Source organism: Anas platyrhynchos, chromosome 3, assembly GCF_047663525.1.
Source record: "Anas platyrhynchos isolate ZD024472 breed Pekin duck chromosome 3, IASCAAS_PekinDuck_T2T, whole genome shotgun sequence".
Taxonomy (NCBI): Eukaryota; Metazoa; Chordata; class Aves; order Anseriformes; family Anatidae; genus Anas; species Anas platyrhynchos.
In genome coordinates, this window is record NC_092589.1 from 42,837,461 (window position 1) to 42,857,134 (window position 19,674).

Consider the following 19,674-nt stretch of genomic DNA (forward strand, 5'->3'; position numbering starts at 1 on the left):
TATCTTGCAGTTTCTCTAAAGGGTAGGGCGCCAGGGGGACACTGCCAGTGTCTAACAGCCTTGTTGTGCACTCAGCTGAGCATCTCCCAAAATTAGGCTTCAGGAAGGAGGAGGAGCCCAGAGGCAGTGGCTGAAGGAGCCTTGGTGAGGGAGGATGGCACAGGTTCAGTCCCAGCCTCCTAAAGACAATTCTGTGAGTTTCAGATCTTCCCACTGGAAAAAAAAAGTCAAACTGATTTTCCAGAAAGCTTTTACATTTATTATTATCCATAGAGCCATCATCTTTAAAGAACTAGACTGTTCTGAGAAGTTGTCTAATTTGTTAGAAGACTAACAAATAGTCTCAGGGTCTAACAAATAGGGGTAGGAGTCTTTGAAAACAGCAGTCTCTGAAATGCATTTTTTCCTCCTTTAGTGAGAGGCAGCTCTCAGTTTCAAAATCCCCATCATTCTTAAAGAAATGTATTAAACAGCCTTTAAAAATTCAGTTCATAGGTCAAGATTAATCTTTACTGCAGATTTGACTACTTAGCTATTTTTCTGTCTTACTCACAGGCAAATTCTGAACTGAGCTGGAATTAAATGGAAATGGTGAAAGAGGTGAAAGGTGCAAAGGGCAGAGTTTTAGAAAAGAGGACTAGGAGGAAGACCCTCACATAGCTATACTTAGTAACTCTAGGGAAGAAAATAAATAGTTATTTTGGGTGGCTGAGAGAAACTACAGAAAGAAAACAAACCTTTTATCTTGAGATACTCCATCTGACTTCAGCCCACCTTGGCAGATAGCTGTTTGCTCTCTAGGAGAAAGGAACCAGATGGTTCTCATATTTCTAATGGCTGCGTATCTATATGACAAACACCATCACGAGGTTAGCAGTAACTGCTGGAAGCTCCATTGGTGCGTGTGGGGGCAAATGATTAAAAGAATGAACATTTTCCTCTTCCCCTCCCACCCCCCCCCCCCCTTTACTCCTCTTCTTTTTGTCTTTTCTTTTTTCCCCTCAAGCCAAGCTGGGATGAGAAACACCCTCCTAACAGGGGCTGCACACCAAACACACAAGCTGCATCTTTCCCCTGGTGGGGTGAATGGAAGACTCCAGTCTGATGTCATTTCACCACTTTTCACTACCATTGAATTCATCACAAGGATTAAGAGATGGTCCACAGACAAGCAGTCTAGTGTAACTCTGCCTCTTGCAAGACTCTTGAGTTTTCACAGACATGAGAGTGAAAATTTTGCAGATTTCAGCCTGAGGTGAACCCTACTGTGGCATAATGCATTATGTTTCTGTACTGCTGAACCATGTAATGAATCCCAGGGTCAGTGCTAATGCAAAACTAGTGGTGATGTGCTAAATGGTTTAACTGCTCATAAAATGGTGGCTAACCACCTGTCCAGTTATTATCGGGCAGAGGAAATTTAGCTGTAGTAATAAAAGTGCACTATATTGAATTACAGCTTTGCTTAAAAGTGGCTAGCTATACTAAAGAAAATGAGAAAGTTAAAATAGCTAATTAAAATAACTACATTACAAATAAAGACTCGGAAAGTAGATTGAAGTCTTCACCTCATTGTCCTGAAGGGGTGTAGTGGGTTTACGTGGCAAGGCTTTGGTAGCGGGGGGCCATAGGGGTGGTTTCTGTGAGAAAGATCTAGAAGCTGCCCCATGTTTGGGAAGGGCCCCATTGTTTTCCAAATCTGAGCCAATAAGCGATGTTGTTTTGCGCCTCTGTGAGAGCATATTTAAGACAGGGAAAAAACTGCTGCGCCACACAGCAGCCGGGAGAGTCAAGGGAGTGAGAAACAGCCTTGCAGGTGCCAAGGTCAGTGTAGAAGGAGGGGGAGAGGTGCTCCAGGCGCCGGAGCAGAAGTCCCCTGTGGCCTGTGGTGAGGACCATGGTGAAGCAGGATGTCCCCCTGCAGCCCATGGAGTACCACGGTGGAGCAGGGTTCCACGCTGCAGCCCGTGGAGGAGACCACGGTGGAGCAGGTGGCCCTGCACCGACGGAGGCTGCCGCCTGTGGAAGACCCCTGCCGGAGCAGATTCCGGGCCGGACCTGTAGCCCGTGGAGAGGAGCCCACGCAGGAGCAGGTGATCTGGCAGGAGCTGCTGCCCGTAGGGGAGCCAGGTTGGAGCAGTTTTCTCCTGAGGGATGGACCCCGTGGTACAGACCCATATCTGGAGCAGTTCTGGAAGAGCTGCTGCCTGTGGGAAGCCCACGCCGGATCAGTTCGTCAAGGACTGCATCCCGTGGGTGGGACCCCACAGCACAGGGGACGAGAGTGACCGAGAAGGAGCGGCAGAGAAGAAATGCTATAGACTGACCATAACCCCCATTCCCCCGTTCCCCTGCGCCGCTCGGGGGGAGGAGGTGGAAGAGGGTGGATGGGGGGGAGGTGCTTTTGGTTTCTTTCCTTTGTTTCTCACTTCTCTAGCTTGTTAGTAATGAGTAATAAATCTTACTATCTGTCTTCTTATGCTGAGTCTGGTTTGCCCGTTACACTAATTATTGCGTGATTTTCTCGTCCTTATCTCAATCCTTGAGCCCCTTTCACATATTTTCTCCCCATTCCTCTTTGAGGAGGGGAGTGAGAGAGCGGCTGTGGTGGAGCTCGGCTGCCCACTCGAGCAGAACCACGACAAGGGGACAGGTTCTCATTCAAGAAAGGGTGTCCACAGTACAAATGACAATTCACACTATTTTAAAGCTACCTTGAACTCTGCTTAACTATTCATAAGAGAAGATTAGAGTAAGTGGAGTGAATGTTAAGAATTCACTTATCCTCAGGGCTGTCCAGATAGCTGCACACTTCAACCCTACTTGGGGTAATAACTGTATTTTCATTACAAATAATAATAATAATAAAGCAAAACACACAAGACTTTGCCTCAGATTGCTGTGCAAACTGAAAGGAATGCTCTGGTAGCTTTCAGAAATGGAAACCCATGACCATCCCACTTTAAATACATTTTCTTAAAATGATAAAATAATGTACTATTAAAATAAGCTTACTTGAATATTAAACAATTGGGGGGGAGGTAAGAAAGAAGGACCTCTTAGTAAATATGAATCCTCACAGGAAGGATAGTTGCTACTGCAATACATCTCAGAAATAATAAGATAAATTTGAATCTTTAGGACAGAATGAAAATTAAGATGCCCACCATATGCAATAGTAACATTTCTATCTAGCATTTCATACCAGCACCCAGTAAGCACATTCCCCGAGGTATACGAGAGAGAAAGCTGCATTTGTTTATGAGACTCTGATTTCCTGGATCACTTCAGATATGACTCTTACAACGCAAGAAGCATCAGATACTGAGCTGCAAGGTCATTAATAGAAATTTACTTAGTTTCATTGCTCAACACTTCACCCTGGCGTTTCTTAAACCACAGGTCAGGATCCCCAACAGATTTAAATGCACCCACAAGGCTTCAGAAACATCTTACAGTTCATATAGCATTATACTTTTGTACAAACACTATTGTTAAGGTAATTTATTACCAAAAAAATTAAAAAGGAAAAAAAAAATTGAACTCTTACTGGCAGCATCTCAGTTCCTCAAGGTCAGAGAAGTGAAATACCAGCTGTGGATACTTCTGTAAATACCTACACTAACCAAGGAGCAACCACACTACTCTTAACCGCTAGCAAAGCCTAGCCCTTCAAGGCCCATGCAGTGAGTATATAAATGCAGATCTATTAATTACAGCTGCTTCCTGTTTCTTCTACATGAAAAGATAGCTAATAATAGCAAGCTCCTAGCAGACTAATAATAAGGGTCACCTGAGAAAAGGTACACTCCAAATAGGTCACATTTGCAAAAAATTTTAAAAAGGTCAGCAACAACAAAACTATCAACAAAATCTGAAAACTTGCATGCTTTTTCTAGTCAGTCTAATAAAATAATATATATTTTGTAGTATTAAATACTCCTTTGAGGAGTTCTTTGCCAAAGATTAGAAATCTCAATTAAGACAAACACCCATACCCACACCATTCTTGAGGGGAATGCAAGCAAATGACAATTTGCTCTTCTCTTTCTATGGGGCGCTGTGGCCAGTGTCACCTCTGTGCCCATGTTGTCCTCCCTTGCAGGACAAAGCACTGTTCTTTGCACCTATTGCAGGGGTGAGCCACTCCAGTGCCAGCCAGATCAGGATCTTGTGCACCAACCTCTCTGACCAGACTGGTACCACAAGTAATTACTCCTAAGGGTAGCAGAAGTGCTAAAAACTGCTTTTATTGGAGCAAAATACACACACAGTGTCACAGTGGCAAGGGCAGAAGTTTGACCCCGGAAATCTTAACAGCACAGGCATGGCCATTTGGGTCTCTGACCATGGAAATAAGCTAGCATAAGCAAGAAATTACCATGTGTAAAAATAATGTTGAAATTTTATGCTTCTAAGCTGGTGGGGTTTTGTACATGGGTTATTAAATCCCAATGCTCACCTCAAGGTCAGTAATTTGGCATTACCAGAGGTGCCAAAGCTTCTTTCAAGCTGAGCTGCTGGCTGTGATGGTGGCAGCTTTCAAGTGTCTTTGGGATTTGACCACTTGCACATCATCATACCTATCCTCATTAATACCCACTGTTTTCATAAATTCAAACTAAAAATATTGCAATGGTTAAGGAATGCTTCCTATCAGCAACATAGCATCCTTCTCCATTTTTAGGAATCAGCTTTGTGTTACCATGATTCTGACAGCTTTAGAGTGATGGACATACAACAAAATGTAATTTAGAAGGAGAAGCAAAGTGGTGTGAGACCAGAAATAACTGAAATTGAAGTTCCAGTTTCGCTAGAAAAGCAAAACTTTTATAATTAAACTCCTTTCAGTATGATGGATGTTTTTGATTTGCATAGACAGCTCCATGAGCATACATCTGGGTAATACCAAACTACTGTCCAGAAAACATGTCAGATGCTTTAGATTAGGGATTATATTTTTAGTCTTTCCTTAGGTCCCTTGTTATACATATCATTTCGCAGCAGTTGATTTGCCAGTTGCCATAAAACCTGTTTAAATATTCTGCATGTCTAACAATATGACCAAAGGAAAGCTGAGCACTGAAAACCACACTGGCCCAGCATGACCTTTTTCCTCTGGAGAGCCAGCAAATGCAGCTCTCATGGTAGCAGCACCTTGCCCTGCTGTGGACTTTACAGAACTGTTGTAACAGTTCAGATGGTTCAGATCTGGTCGTGTATGCATCGTTTCAGAGGTTTAAATGACAGATCCAAATCTCGAAACTCTATACTGAACATGATGCTTATCATATGGCAAAGGAGTAGAGACTATGTTTATTATTAATAGCAGCCCATATAAATACAAGTCAAGTACAGTCAGAGATGCTGCTCCCCACCCAGCATTTCTGTAGATTACATTTGCCTGCTGCTTTTTCCATTACCATTATTCATAGCCCTCCGTTTTGTTCAGCTATGAGTGATGGACAGAAATGGACAATGCACGACAGTTTGGAGTGTGGATTTTAAAACATGTGGGAAGAATAGAAATGATATATGTATGGACACTCCCTCAGAGGGTCTCAGCTCTAACACCACAAAAGAGGGACTCCATGCATTGAGTTCTTTCTGGCAAAGAGGCTGAGGGAAGCAGAAATTAGAGTTTACACTCTTGGAGACTCGGCAGATTTTCACTTGGCAGACACGTGGGGCATTAATGCAAGTCTGGCCAATGTTAGCTGCCAAGCTGTGTCTTCCACCTTCACTGCAAGGAAATAAAGATATATTTTGATCCAAAGAAATATACGCGCATGTCTTTATAGATACACATACATACAATTAACCCATTGTTTTCCTTATGGATAAAATACTGGTTTTCAAGCCTAAGCTTGACCCCTTTTACTAGGCACTCTACTTCATCCTCTAAGGAACCCACAGTTTCCTCTGAAATATTTTTTCTTCAAAGGACATCATCTGAATTTATACATAGCTATGTCTCTAAATATGTATGTCTCATTTTTTTTTCTCTTTCTCTACAGATATATATACACCCACATATATTTAAATGGTCTTAAGTACTTATTGTTAGCTCTTTAGTTGATATGCACCACCAGCACAAGCAGTGGAAATGAATTCTCAGTATCTCATGAAGACCAGACCTTTAAGTATGTAGCTACACATTCAATTCATCTTACTGAATTTTATTTTTATAGGACTCCTATCACCTAATGATGATATATCTGAATAGATATAATGCTTTGAGATAATAAGGCTAAGCTACCACAGTGAGGAATGCAGTATAAATCTAGACGGGGAGAAGAAATAGAATGGGTTAAGTGATGTTATAAAGCTCTTGGAAGACAGGAAAATGTACACCAGTAACTTCCAAAATAGTCGTAAAAACTTCCAGGTTCAAAAAAAATGGTGTTCTTGCTCAGTGGCCTGTCTCCTTTCAGCCTTTCTATTTGTAAATGTTATTGCTGTGTGTGTCTTCATTAGTCTCTTTTGACAATAACCTTTAAGCAGTCAGTGTGTTCATGTGATTTTAATACAATCTGCCTAAAACATTTGATATTCTGTTACTTATAAGAATGGTCATTCTGGTGGGTAAACATTTTAGGCAAAACACATAAACTGGATTTTGTTGAGCTAGCCAGATGCATCCAAAAAAAGAAGATGCTTTGGAAGACAGGCTCAATGAAGATTTCATACCTTAAAATTCCTTTTATTTATAGTCTGTGATTTGATGACACCATTGGATACCAATTATTCCAGAAACTAACGAGCTGTGTAATTTCCCATAAAAGAACAATCTCAAGTAAAATATGTCAGTAAAGGAAACACTGTAATCTGGGGGAATGTGCTGTGTTTGTTTTGTTGTTGTTTCATAAAATAAACAAAAGGAAATCATTTCAAAGCACTATTTTGAAATTACGTATAATTAATTATTAACTATGCAAAGCCTCTCAGCATGAGATAGACTCTCTAAGGAATGGTAGCGTGAGGAGGAAAAATCCTCTCATTTAAACAGAGAGAGAATTACATCCAGCAAATGTTGTGGCCTAGACTCCAAGGACTCTCCCAGGAAGAGTGGGATGCTGTGTAAAAATGCTTTCTGTCTTCTCCCATGACCTTTTAGGCAGCAGGTCTCCAACAGCTGCAGTTCCTTCCTTTCTCTGAAAAGGAGCTACCATCTTCTCAACATGACAAACCCAGACTGGAATCCATCTGTTTGTGCAAGACATGCTTTTGCTGTGCCCAAGGTGAAATAAAGTATACCTGGGACTACTTTTCTCCAAAATTCCTCCAAGCGCAGGCAGCTGTGCACCTGCTGCCTGGCACTGTTGCATATGTACCCTGAAAGGTGCCTGCACCCCAGTCCACCAGCACTGGAAATAGATCACTCAGCGTTGGTTCAGAATACCTTACTGTGTATCTGGATGCTTTTAAGGTAGTAAATTACACCCATAATTGCAGTAGAGAAAAATCACCAGCTTTCTTCTCCGGATAACTTATGGGAAGGGGGTTGAGCCAAAGATGCTCAGATGAACAGAATGCCCGGAGTACAAAGATAATTTTTCCCATTCAAATGGTACAGACCAAAATATTCTCTCAAGCACCTCATTATTCCTATTAAGGTAACATTTTGATTTGAAACATCTGCGGGTTCTTGAGGCCTGAGTGAACTTGACATGCTCAACCTTTGGCAACTGTATTACGCATGGCATGTATGTCTGTATACGTGTGCCTTAAGGGAAACATAGGGAAGGATTGGAATCACTCTTCAAACTGCCTCTGAATGTAGGGTAGCACCAATATTCCAGTCCATGGTCCACAGCAAGTTTGAGGAACACAAGCTATACCTCCAAAAGGATAGCCATAGAAATCATTTCTGTCTTTTCACTCAAAACAGACTGCTGCCCTTCCTTTACCACTGTGAGATGACAGATCCAGGCTGAAGCCCATCTGTCTGAAAAACAAAATAAAACAAAACAAAACAAAAATAACAAACCCACAGATTCCTGAATTTATTTCCCAATTACAGCAGGTATCTAATATTATCCTCCCTTTCCAAGATAACAAAGATTTTAGCTGTAAGCAGGAAAAAAAAAAAAAAAAAAAAAAAAAAAAGAGTAACAGGGAAGAAAAAAAAAACACAAAACTTCTTTCTTACATAGTTATAATTTAAAACCCTGCAAAATGCAGGCATTTCTCAATAACTAACTAGACTTGTCTCTGGTTAGCATAAAGGCATGCCTACTGCAAAGTCTTTGTATAGAAATCCTTGAGGAGGAAAAGATATATTCTCAGCAAAATAAAATGTTGTCAGCTGTTTAAGCCTTAGTGGGAACTGAAAATGTCAAGCTTATACCTGTTAGGCATCATTTAAATTGAAATATGGACCTTCTTCAGTCTTCAAAGTAATGCATTTCAGGTGATAATGATGGATTAACGTTGAGAGAAAATGACCTAGCAGCCTGTTAGTTACTTTTTTCAATTGAGTGGGAGCACACCAAATTTTTCATCGATCTGCCAATTGGAGACAGCTGAGAAATGACGACTGTGCTTACTACAGGGTTCATACATAAATATTCACTGATGAGCACATTAAAATATGGGAAAGCAGAGGAACAGTTTGTTCAAATTCTGCTGCGTTTAGACTCGTGTTCAAACAGCTATATATTTCTAAACAGCGAGGGTTTACAAGTTCAAAGAGCTGCCCCCTTCACAGTCAAGTTTCTTATAAGTTTCTTACAACATCACACAAATGCATTTTACGAGGCAACTCTGTTACTCACAAGATTAATTCAGTGCCCTTTAAACTGTGGGAGTTGTATTCAAATGTGGTTTAGATTAAAGTGATTTAGCATTATTCCAACATCCAACAACATGAATGTATGTTTTCAATGGATGAATCTGAAATCAGCTGTTCTGCATTGTTAAGCCTCTTACAACAAGCTATTTGGATTTCTGGCTGTTCAGCACCCCAAAGGGACAGATTAATCTCTGAACCCTGTGGCTGACTCCTATTTTGGTTTCTCAAGCGTCTGCTGTTCATCTGGGCAGCGCTCAGACAAATAGGACAATTTACAGGAATCAATAACAAGCAATCCCAGACAGTGGTGAATTAGAGATAACTCTCAGCCTACGTGGATGCAGATGATAGATGCACCCTTTGCTTCATAAAAACCTTTGCTGAGGTTGTTGGGCCTGGCTGCTACCTTGCGGTGCTATTCCAACCAAAGTAATCCTCTGTGAGCAGAGAAGAGGCATCTGCAGTTCTGAGGACGCACAGCCTCAGAGAAGTGATGAGGATTTTGCCCAAAATACAGCACGTGCCACACAGTCCGTAACAAAGCTGTGAAGAGCACGTTTGCTTGGGAATGTAGCATCAAGTTCATGAATGCACACTGCGATACACCCCCAGCAGCAGCAAGGACAGAAACACAACAACAAAGCCCTTCATAATGTCATTAGTGATATGTAATAAAGTGGGAACAAAAGGGGTTTTCTTTCTGAAGGGAACAGTTAGCTTTTCCACTTCAGAGACCAGAGAGAGACGACTTCTGTTACTGAAAGCCCTGAAACAGGCAGGAAATGGAGCTCCATGGATCACTCAGGCATGAAGGCTGTGAATCTGAGATCTTTTCCAGAGAGAGAAAGAGATGAGAAAAAAGAACAGGAAAATAAATGTAATTCAATAACTGCTTAGAAGAGAAAATCTCTGCCTCTCCTCGTCAGTGAAACATAACAGTCATAGCAGGTGCATGAAAAGTAAATCCACCACACAAATGTGAAGCAGATAGACCTTACTGATGTATCTGGAGCAAAATATGAGAAGGAGCTGTTTAGATTATTAGAAAACTAATTCACCAATATGTTGATAAATCACTAGTTTGAATTTAAGTTGGTTGTTGTTTGGAGGAGTCTAGTTACCTACTATCATCTTCCAACACTGCACAAATCAATCTTGAGGAGTCCTGCCAGTATTCACGGTCCTCTGGGTGCCTCTGTTCAGCTTTCTGAGGGCTCTGCAAAATGAAAGGAAAAGGTAAATCACTAAAAAAAAATAGCTAGGAGTGGCTACAATGGTTCAAAAAAAAAACACTGCAGTTACAGGAAAAATAACTAGTTTTGCTTTTTTGAATACCTATTAACACAGATAACATTAAAAGTAACTTGCAAGAAATATTTGGATAGTGAGAGCAAGGGGTCTCCACTAGGTCAGAGATGGCACTACTCTTCTTTTCCATCCAGTCCTTTTCCTGCTGTCTATCACAGGTTTGCAGATACCAGAGATGTGTGCAGGTCTGAAGCAGCCAGGCAAAGGTGCGGTGCTCTGATGGAGCATGCAGTGAGGTTCAGAGGAGAGGTACCCAGTCCACGGAGGCACATGGGGTTATGCTGCATGATCCAGAGCAAGGACTCTCTGTGTAGACACAGTTTGGCCTTTTCATGCTCTGGTTAAAAACTAATGGCAAACAAGCTGCTAGTGAATAACACAGACTGAATAGAACATAAAACAAGCTGTAGTGTAGCAACAATCATGATTTATTATCAGAGGGGGAAGTTTTGTACTCTGTACTTTACTGCTATTTTCCCCAAATGTTTTTTTTTCTGTGTAATGAATGATCTCAAATCAAGTTAAGAAAAGTACTCAAACCATGTACAAAGTTCCCAAGATCTCTTCTTGGGTTCTTGCAAGCATCCTTTGAAATAGTGATTTGAATTCTAATAACCCATTATTTGTCAGAGAGTCAGGATATGGAACTGGCAGGATCTTTTTGCAAATTATGGAATTTCTTTAAGATGATGAAGACCTTATCCCACAGCTCTGGAGATTTGCATAGAACATCCTAATCACCCAGTCCTTTAACCTGTGTTGTCCCCATGCTAAGATTTCTGCTACATCCAGTTATGGCAAGGAGACCCTAGGTGACTAGTTGTTACGCTGACATTGCTTAACATTTGGGTAACCTCACTGCTGTTTTGGTATCAGGAGTCTGACCAGGGTCTCCCTGGAGAATAAGGACTCTTTTTACTCAGTGGCTGAAATGCAGATTTTGCTGTCCACACAGCAGGTCCCGAAAACACCAGTAGTACTACAGGGATACCATACCAGAAGACAACCAGCATGTTGGCGGGGCAAAGCCAGTGTCAAAGGGCCAGTGGAGGCAAGAGCCTACAGGAAAGATGTGTGTCAGGCAGAAGCACAAATGATGGGCTTCATCTGAGAAGTCCATTGTGGCAATGAAAACATGAGTGCATGATGTATGAGACGTGTTTTTTTTCTGGGAGCTGCACCAGTTTGGAGGGCACTCCCAGTGTTCTGCTCACACTGCTGGCTGTCTTGACAGGGAAATGCTCCTGGCTCTGCCCCAGTGCCAGGAGATAAGTGAGGTTGCTGTGATGCTTTGGGCTCCTTCCTGAGTGGCATGCCTGGCTTGGAGAGCTTTCACCTTTGCTTTGGAGCACTTCTCCCAGGGGAAAACTACTGAGCTCCAGCTGTGGTTCTGTGGCTCACTTTGGTTACCAGCTGTGATACCTGCAGTGTCAGTGCCAGCCTTGGTGCCTGACCTCAGCAGAGGTCAGATGAATGTGGCTGTGAAAACCACAGCCTGCTCTGGGGAGTGTGAGGCAGCCTGCTGCTTCACGGCTTCAGAGAAGGGAGGTAATAGTACAAGGCAGTCAAGTCAAATATGGGCTTTTCCAGGCAGGCATGCCATGTATCCCGCAACCAGTCTCCCACCACAAAGAGGATCCTGCAAGTTGTCTGTTACTAAATTGCCATCTGTGACTCCACACTTTCCTGGGAGCATTGGCAGCACTTTAATTACTTTTTCTATCCATGGATCTAAAGAAGACCACAATATTAAGTCATGTCCATTTAAAAGTTTGCCGTCTAACCTCTCCCAGCATTATGGATTAGTTATTAATTCAGCTCTGCATTCAGAGTGCCACCTGCCTTCCTCAAAGAGATGGAATGGTAGAAGGACAGGAAGAGGCAAAGGAAACAACCACAGAGCTACATTAACAACTGTGAATGTGAACAAAATGCAACAGCCCTGCTGAATGCTAAAGACAACAAAGGTAAATGCAGAGCAGGGCTGAGCATTGCAGAGGGGAGAGAGAACCACAGACACAGCCCATGGTTTTGCCCCCACTATGTCCAGCCTCAGCTCTTGAGGCAAAACTGCCCCGTAGATGTCAGCACACTTCTTCGGGATTTGCCTGTGATGGTCCCAAGGGCAAGGAGAGGAGCTGCGCTCCAACTGTGACTGAAGCATTAGTTTCTCCAGTAATAGCAATGGGAATCGAGACTACAGTTATTCTCTCCTATTAAGAATTTTCTTCAGATTTGATACAGTGACTTAATGGTGCTCTCATACTTTCATTCCCACCACAGGCACCAGACGAGAGCTTCTGAGGCTGATCAGATGTTGAACTTTCACAGCGGATATCCCCGGAAGAGTGTAGGACGATAATTTTGATACGCTGGAAAATGTCACAGTCTTGAACAGTGATAAAACATGCTTTGTTGGCTGGGCTTGTGTTTGCATTTTTGTTCACATTTCTTACCATGGCTTCACCCTCACCCCGGGTCACTTTGCTAGTGGTTGCGACAGCAGGAGAATTTCTGTAGACCACTGAGCTGTTCACAGCTGGTGCCTTATCACATTGGTGCTTTTCCCACTTTTCCCACTGCTTTCTTTAATGTAGCTTATGTGTACAATCAGGTACCATCAGGATATTGGGCTCTAGCTAGTTTTGTAGCTCCCGTGTTTTTAACTCTCTGGCTCCTTTATGAAACTACCACTTTTGAAAACCTTTGATCCAAAATTAATGTGAAATATGGTCAGCACAAATGTTGCCCTGAAACAATAAGTAAAACCTGTGCCATAAGAAGAGTCTTGCTCTTTCCTGCTGTGTGGATATCCCCATGGGATTCAAGCAGGCATAAGCTAGAATAGCCTTAAGACAGCTATAATATACACCTAGGAGAAGATGGGTCTAAGGGCTAGCTTAGGAAGAGAGAAATTTCAGGACTGTCATAGTTATTGTTTACTCACCACTTCTGGCCCTACACAAAGCACAGATCATATGGAACTAAGGGTGAAAGCCAGAAAATTTAATATAGCTTTAAATTATGGCTAGCAAGGAACACACATCAGAAGTCTGGCAATTACTTCAGTTTACATAATCTCCTCAAAATCCAGCTGCTTAGCAGAATTATCCAAAGTAAACTACTATTGGCATTCCTTTTTTTCTTAACAAAAAAATACATATTTTTAATAACAACAACAACAAAAAATCTCAGTGTGCCAGCTTTGTGCCTTATTGGACATACCTGTTTCTTTTTACGCAAGCAAAACTTCTTCAGTGAGAGACTTGTCTTGGACATGTTCACAAGTATCATGTGAATTTCTGTGATATGTTTTAATTTACATCATTATGCCACCCATTAAAAGATGGGCATTTGTCCTGTACCTAAGACATGTCGAGAACAAGTGCAATAGAATGATCAACATGCACTATTCAATAGACACACAATAGAGGAAGAGAAACATACAAAGTAAACAAAATTTGTTAAAGGCAAGCGCGTCCAAAAGCAATGAGACAAGACTTTGATTCACGTTATTTCCACTGACAGCTTCAAATTGGCTTAGGCTAGCATGTGTCTGAGTCCCGGGCTGACAAGAGGCTGGTGAACCTTGGAAGACCCAGGACTTCTTTTGGCTTTGAATTTCAGTGTGGAAGTGAAACCTGATGCTGGGCAAGTTTCACCTGGTTTCAGGTTTCACTGGAAAAGGGGGAAACAGATGAGTAAATCCAGGTAGCTGTCTGAAGGCAATTACAGCAAGACATGGGTTGTGAGCCGCAGCAGCACAGGGAGAGCGTTCCTATTGCGAATTGGAAAGCATCATCAGATCAGGAGCTTCTGTTTTCCCCGCATGTACGAAGCTGCTGCATCTAATAGAGATGCACAAAGTGTTTTTGATGGTCTTTGACCAAACTCCTGTTTGTATGTGACCTGTCTAAGCTATGGGGAAAAACAAACCAGAAGTGTACCAGAAGGCACAGCCAGACTCTCTGGATTTTCCCACAAATATAGTCTGCCCCAAAGCCTCCTTCCCAAAAAGCTATGGGATGGTAAAGCATTCATACGATAGTAAGATAAATGCACAACAGCTGGAATGTGAGACCTGGCACCAGAGGGCTTTTGCCAACCGGCCAAGGAAAAGTGTGCAAAGCGAGCAGGAATGAAATTACATGCCTCATCTGTCTGCACCACGTAAGAGCGCGAGAGAGACTAACCCAGAGTGATAGATCAGTAATTCATCATTGTAAGGGAAGCAGTTTACAAAGAGCATACAATCCTTGAAAGATGTGTAACACATTGATTGAATTCCCTGCATAATATTTTACCAGTAAGAAAAGCCCCAAAAGAGATTTAATTATAAACCCTGCAAAAAATAAAAAATAAAAAAAATAAAAAAAATATCATTAAGCATTACAGCTGCTTCATTCTACCCTTCCCAATTGCTGATTTTTATCAGCAGATTAAAATGCTTCCAGCTGAAAGACCAATTAGCTGATTCCATGTTTTCTGCCTGTCCTGATCACAGGAAAAGTCTGTAGTCCGAGGGAAGCACAGCTCTAAGTGACTGGAAGGATTACTGCCTACGCTGTATGGTTCACAGTAACAGAGAAGATGCCGACCTGCAGCTTACCCTCTGGCTCTGTTACGTTCACTGGCCACAGTGCCTGTCCCCTGGCTGATAGTGCTCCTTTGTCACCAGTGTCCCTCTTCCCTGTCACACACACACGTGCTCTGCATGCACGGATTCTCCACAGGAAAATTTAGTGGTAAACATGCAAAAGAGCACAAAAATTTGTGTACATGTACGTAGCAGGGTACACTGCAGCCTCTCAGGGAGAAAAACTGTGACTACAGCACTGCAGACATAGGATCACGTCCGAGGGTCCCTTTCTGCACCTGAAAATTTTTCCTACCAGCTTTTATTAGGCCCTTTACATTTTCCAACCATTCTCCAAGTCTGACCATATGAAAATCTTGATCACTGAAAGTTTCACAGAAAAATTGGAAAAATTGACGGTGAGGATGCCTTGCAGAGATCTCTAAGATAACTCACACCAGCATTACAAAAACAATACTCACATAAACCATAATATAAAATATAAAATGCATATAAAAGAGGAAGGAACAACCCAAAACCTGGTTGAGAGGCTGAGAAAAAGAAATAGCAGTCTTGTCACTCGCTTTAGTGGGGGCAGAATTACATCCATGGCCCCATCCAGCTCTGCAGGAAACAGTAAAAGCTTTCTCATTCCAGAGCCTGTGCTTGGATAAACAGACCGTATTGATTTCTTACTGGAACAATGCAATGCTTGCCATCTTCTAATGACCACCAAATAGGCAACTTTCCCTGCACAAAGCCAACATTACACTGCTGTGTCTTTCCTGAAAAGAACTATGAATGAAAAATCTTCAGACTTAGATGCAGAGATGACAGGGATAGACATTTTCCTATCCCCTTCAGTACCCCCAGTAAAACATCTACATATTTATTAAAAAAAAAAAAAAAAAAAGCATCAAATTGTATAACAATTCAGAAAATCACGCATTGAAAAAACTATTTTCTGGCAGACATAGCAATATGTATTTTTTGGACTAACATTTGGTCTCTATGTTTGTGTATATATTTATACATATACATATCAGGCCAAAACATTTACAGCCTGTTTAAAAATATCATCCTGGTTTTAATTTTGAGAAATATTTTGTTTTATTTTTCCTCTGGCTTCTCTCTCTTTTTCTTTTTCTTTCTCTTTCCTTTCCTTTCCTTTCCCTTCTTTCTTTCTTTATTCCTTTCTTTCTTCCTTCCTTTCTTCCTTTCCATTTCTTCCTTTCCTTTTCTTTCCCTTTCTTTCTTTCTGAAGCAGCTGCATTTAGAGCACAACACATCATCTTTAATGAAAAATGGGAAAGCTCCACAAAGGCACACTCTGGACTAAGTCACAGAGCTTTTGACTTAAATTAAGGCCTGGTGCTGTACATATTTTATTTTGTGTTCTGTGTGCAGAAGTGGGTCTGCTGAATGTGTAAAGTTAAGTATGTATTTTCATAGTTTAAAATTAACAAAGCCAGATCCCTAGCATATATAGCGTAGCATTCATTGAAACAAGACCAATATTGCACCAGTTTGGAACACGGCCCAAATCAATTACATGTAACCTGTCTAAACACCTATATGTAATATATATATACACACATGCACTTTATGCATATATAAAATAGAAGCTGGAAAAATATCGATAAAATTATTTGATACATCTGGTCATTTCTGAGCTTTTTCAAACTATACTGTTCAAAGCAAAACCCAAAGCCAGTATTCAAACAAGAAAACACACCCTAAACATCCCTCACTTAACAGATTTGTGGCACATGTTCTGTTCAAGTAAATAAATAATTTGTGTGAAACTTTTGAAATATAATTTTTTGGATTAGTTGAACTTTCCTTTTTGTATTTAGAAGAAGCATAGTTCCCCCACCCCTCAACCCATTCCCAGCATTTTACAGTGAGAGAATTTTACAATGGCATTTAGCAATAGAGCTCTGGTCACTGGATGTACTTCAGTGGTTGTCACAGCCAGGGAGTATCTCATACAGCCATGCTGCTGAGGGATCAGATCACAATTTACTTGAGAGTGCAGCATAGAGGGAACCAGTGCATACATGGGTTCAGTGCTCCCAAAAGCTCCAGCCTAAATATCACTGATGGGTTGGCTGGAATGGGCTCCAAAAAAAAGCCTGACATACCCCAAACACAGCTGGGGCACTACCAGTGCTATATACACCAGGAAAATATTACTGTTGAAATAGGTTCTATATATATGTATATATTTAAATCCTTTAAAAAGGAACAGAATAACATTTAGAAACCACCAGTTCTATATTTTGCCTCAAATCTAAACTTTCTTATACTCTACTACAAGATGTCATCATGACTGAAGCATGGTATGTAATAAGAAAGCAATTCCAAGCTGCCAACAGAGATGATCTAAAATAAGCAGCACACTGTAAATCCACAAATAGAAAAATTAAGGCTTGCATTTAACATTTTTTCCCCACAACAAATCTTAAAACTAGGCTGAAATTCCCTTATCAGTATTGAAGCTGCATACCCTTTATGATGCAGGTTGTGAAACCCTGATCTAAACAAGTCAACGGGCTGAGAGGAAATAGCAGGGATCTCTTCATGCACTCAGCCATGGCTCTGTGAAGGCACACATTTCCAGCATGCAAGCAAAAACCACGTAAAAGTTGAAGACCTTGTAACACCCTATTCATATGTATACCCTAATAGGTAGAGAGGCCACACAAGTCTCTGATTTCAAAATCTGATTATAAATCAGACCCTTATATTTCACCAGTTTTACACGCCATCTGACCAAAAAGCATTTCACAATGGCACTGGCCTTCAAAGCTCTCCGCTGAGAGTAGTTACTGAGCTTGCATAGGCACCAGTCACATCTAAGCCACTTTTGAAAGCAAGATGTAAGAATTTCAGAAAACAAAATATCTTCTAGCTTTTAGGTGCTATCTGTGCTGACTGTTTCAGATAAAAATTTAGTGCTGATAGAAGCCTTTACAAGGATACGTGATTAAAATTTCACTTTCTCTGGAACAGTGCTTATTCCAGTCATTTAACACTTCTTCCTGTGAAAGTCATTCCATTGGCTTCAGGGGACAATTTTTACAGCTCAATACAAGAATGAATCCTGCATTAGCTCAAGATAAAATGTGATCCCTACTCTTTAACTCCCACAAATGTGATGCAGGACAGAGTAAGGCATGCTAGACAAGGTGGTGGTGTCTTCTAGTCAGACCTTAATGTGAGCTATTTTCTGGGAACTGTGTTTAAATTCAAGATAAAAGAGGCTGTTGATAATGAAAGCTCTTTTCTTTTGTACATAATAAAAGAGAGAAAGGTTACAAATTTGGTGGCTTCCAGCTAAGCAGCCCTTTTATACCTTTTCAGCTTTAAGACTGCAGCCCTGCAAAGACGAAGCACGTGTTTGACTTTATTTATTACGCTGACTCCAATGTGGTTACTTACCATATCTAAAAGTTAATCAAATAAATAAGTCTCTGCCTGGTTGAGATTAATTCCCACATATGCGTTGTCTGGGACACACATTATAGTTTATTTTATGAAAACCAACTGCTATTTTAATTTGCTGATTTATTTTTTTTTAAGAATATTGATAGCTGTGCCATTGAACAAATGTAGAAGTGCATCATGAGTAAGAATTTATTCTCAGATACCAGATTTTAGCCCTGCTAACACCAGATCTGTTACCTGCATACAATGTTGTAAGACAGGGAAGAATCAGATGCTGGGTCATTTAATTCTCTCTTATTTAAATCTTGATTCATCATTATGGACACTAAAGATGAAAGTGCCACTGTCCATAGGCATGCAGAAATCACGCATTAAAGATGAAGTTTTAGCCTAGAGGTCTTCCCAACTGCATTTTCTGCTGGGTGCAATGTACTTTGTTAATGGTAGCATTGCTTGCATAAAAAGAAAAATATATATATGTTTTATTTTGTTTCCTCTGATTTTTCTCCAAAAAGAGTCTTTAGTGACAAAGCTCTGCTTTAACATTCATGTTTCATTTTGATGTTCCTGTTCTTCTGTTGCTTATGTTCACCCATCCAATCGCTGGGCTATTTTACCCTCCAAAATTGGATGGCACATCAGCAGCTATTCCCCCTCCAAAAGCTGTCAGAAGCCTGGTTTTAAAATACCACAAGCAGAAAGCTTGACAACTCCAGGGAAGATAAAAAACAAAAGCACAAGAGATGCAAGGCGACATCCCACTGACTTCCTCATCTGTCTGTCAGACAGCAGCCCTGGCACTCGTGAGCCGGGCCACCCACCTCCACCAGGAAAGCCGTGCTAAACGGGGCCACCTCCAACAGGGAGACTGTCACTGGCTCAGTGTGGAGTTGACCCACGGCGACAAAGGGAGGAGGAGAGCCAATAAATCACACGTCAAGCAGGGACGGCTCTCGGCAGGGCTTTCGAGGGAGCTCTCGGCAGGCGCTGTGAGATAAGAAAGGGGTTGTGGCAATCCTAAGTGCTGTTTGTGTGTGTGTGCGTGCACCCACTGCCAGGAGGGAAACACAGGTTTCAAAGACTAAAAAGCAAAGCAGGCAGCAATTTTTCTTGTGAACAGAAAGAATAAATGTTTTAAGGCCTACAAACACTGGAGGCTGAATTAGACCTGCCTCTCCAGCTTTGGACAGCAGCTGAGATCCAACAGAGGAGCCCAGGTTAGCATGTGGCAGATTACGGTAAACGAAGTCAGCTCACGAGCTCCTGGGAGCATTCAGACTACTGCAGGCATGAAATCCTCCTCCAGAGAGAAGCTTTTTGGCTGGTGCTCACCTCCAAACCACTCTCCCATGGAAGACCATAAACCCAGAAACTTCTAAGCCAACAAAGATTTGGCTTGGCCCCATTGTCTTCACATCTCCTGACTTTCACGTGGAAGGTTTTATCTCGGCTAAAGTTGTTGCATCAAACTCTTGACAGCTAAAGTGCTTAAGTTTTACAGATGCAGACTTTTAAAATACAATACACATGGGAATTCATAGGAATA

The 19,674-nt window shown here is 41.4% G+C and overlaps 1 long non-coding RNA gene across 12 annotated transcripts in view; it reads right to left on the reverse strand.

Annotated features, from left to right (window-relative positions):
• Positions 1-19,674, reverse strand: part of LOC110351925 (uncharacterized) — a 225,158-nt gene that overhangs the window by 18,820 nt on the left and 186,664 nt on the right. For 9 of the 12 annotated variants that reach the window (XR_011808259.1, XR_005264832.2, XR_011808258.1 and 6 more), the window contains one exon: positions 9,916-10,010. This is a non-coding gene — a long non-coding RNA (uncharacterized lncRNA). Of the gene's footprint in view, positions 1-3,550; positions 3,705-9,915; positions 10,011-19,674 lie in introns of those variants that run through there. The other 3 variants (XR_011808260.1, XR_011808263.1, XR_003496336.2) reach the window with 2 other exon arrangements.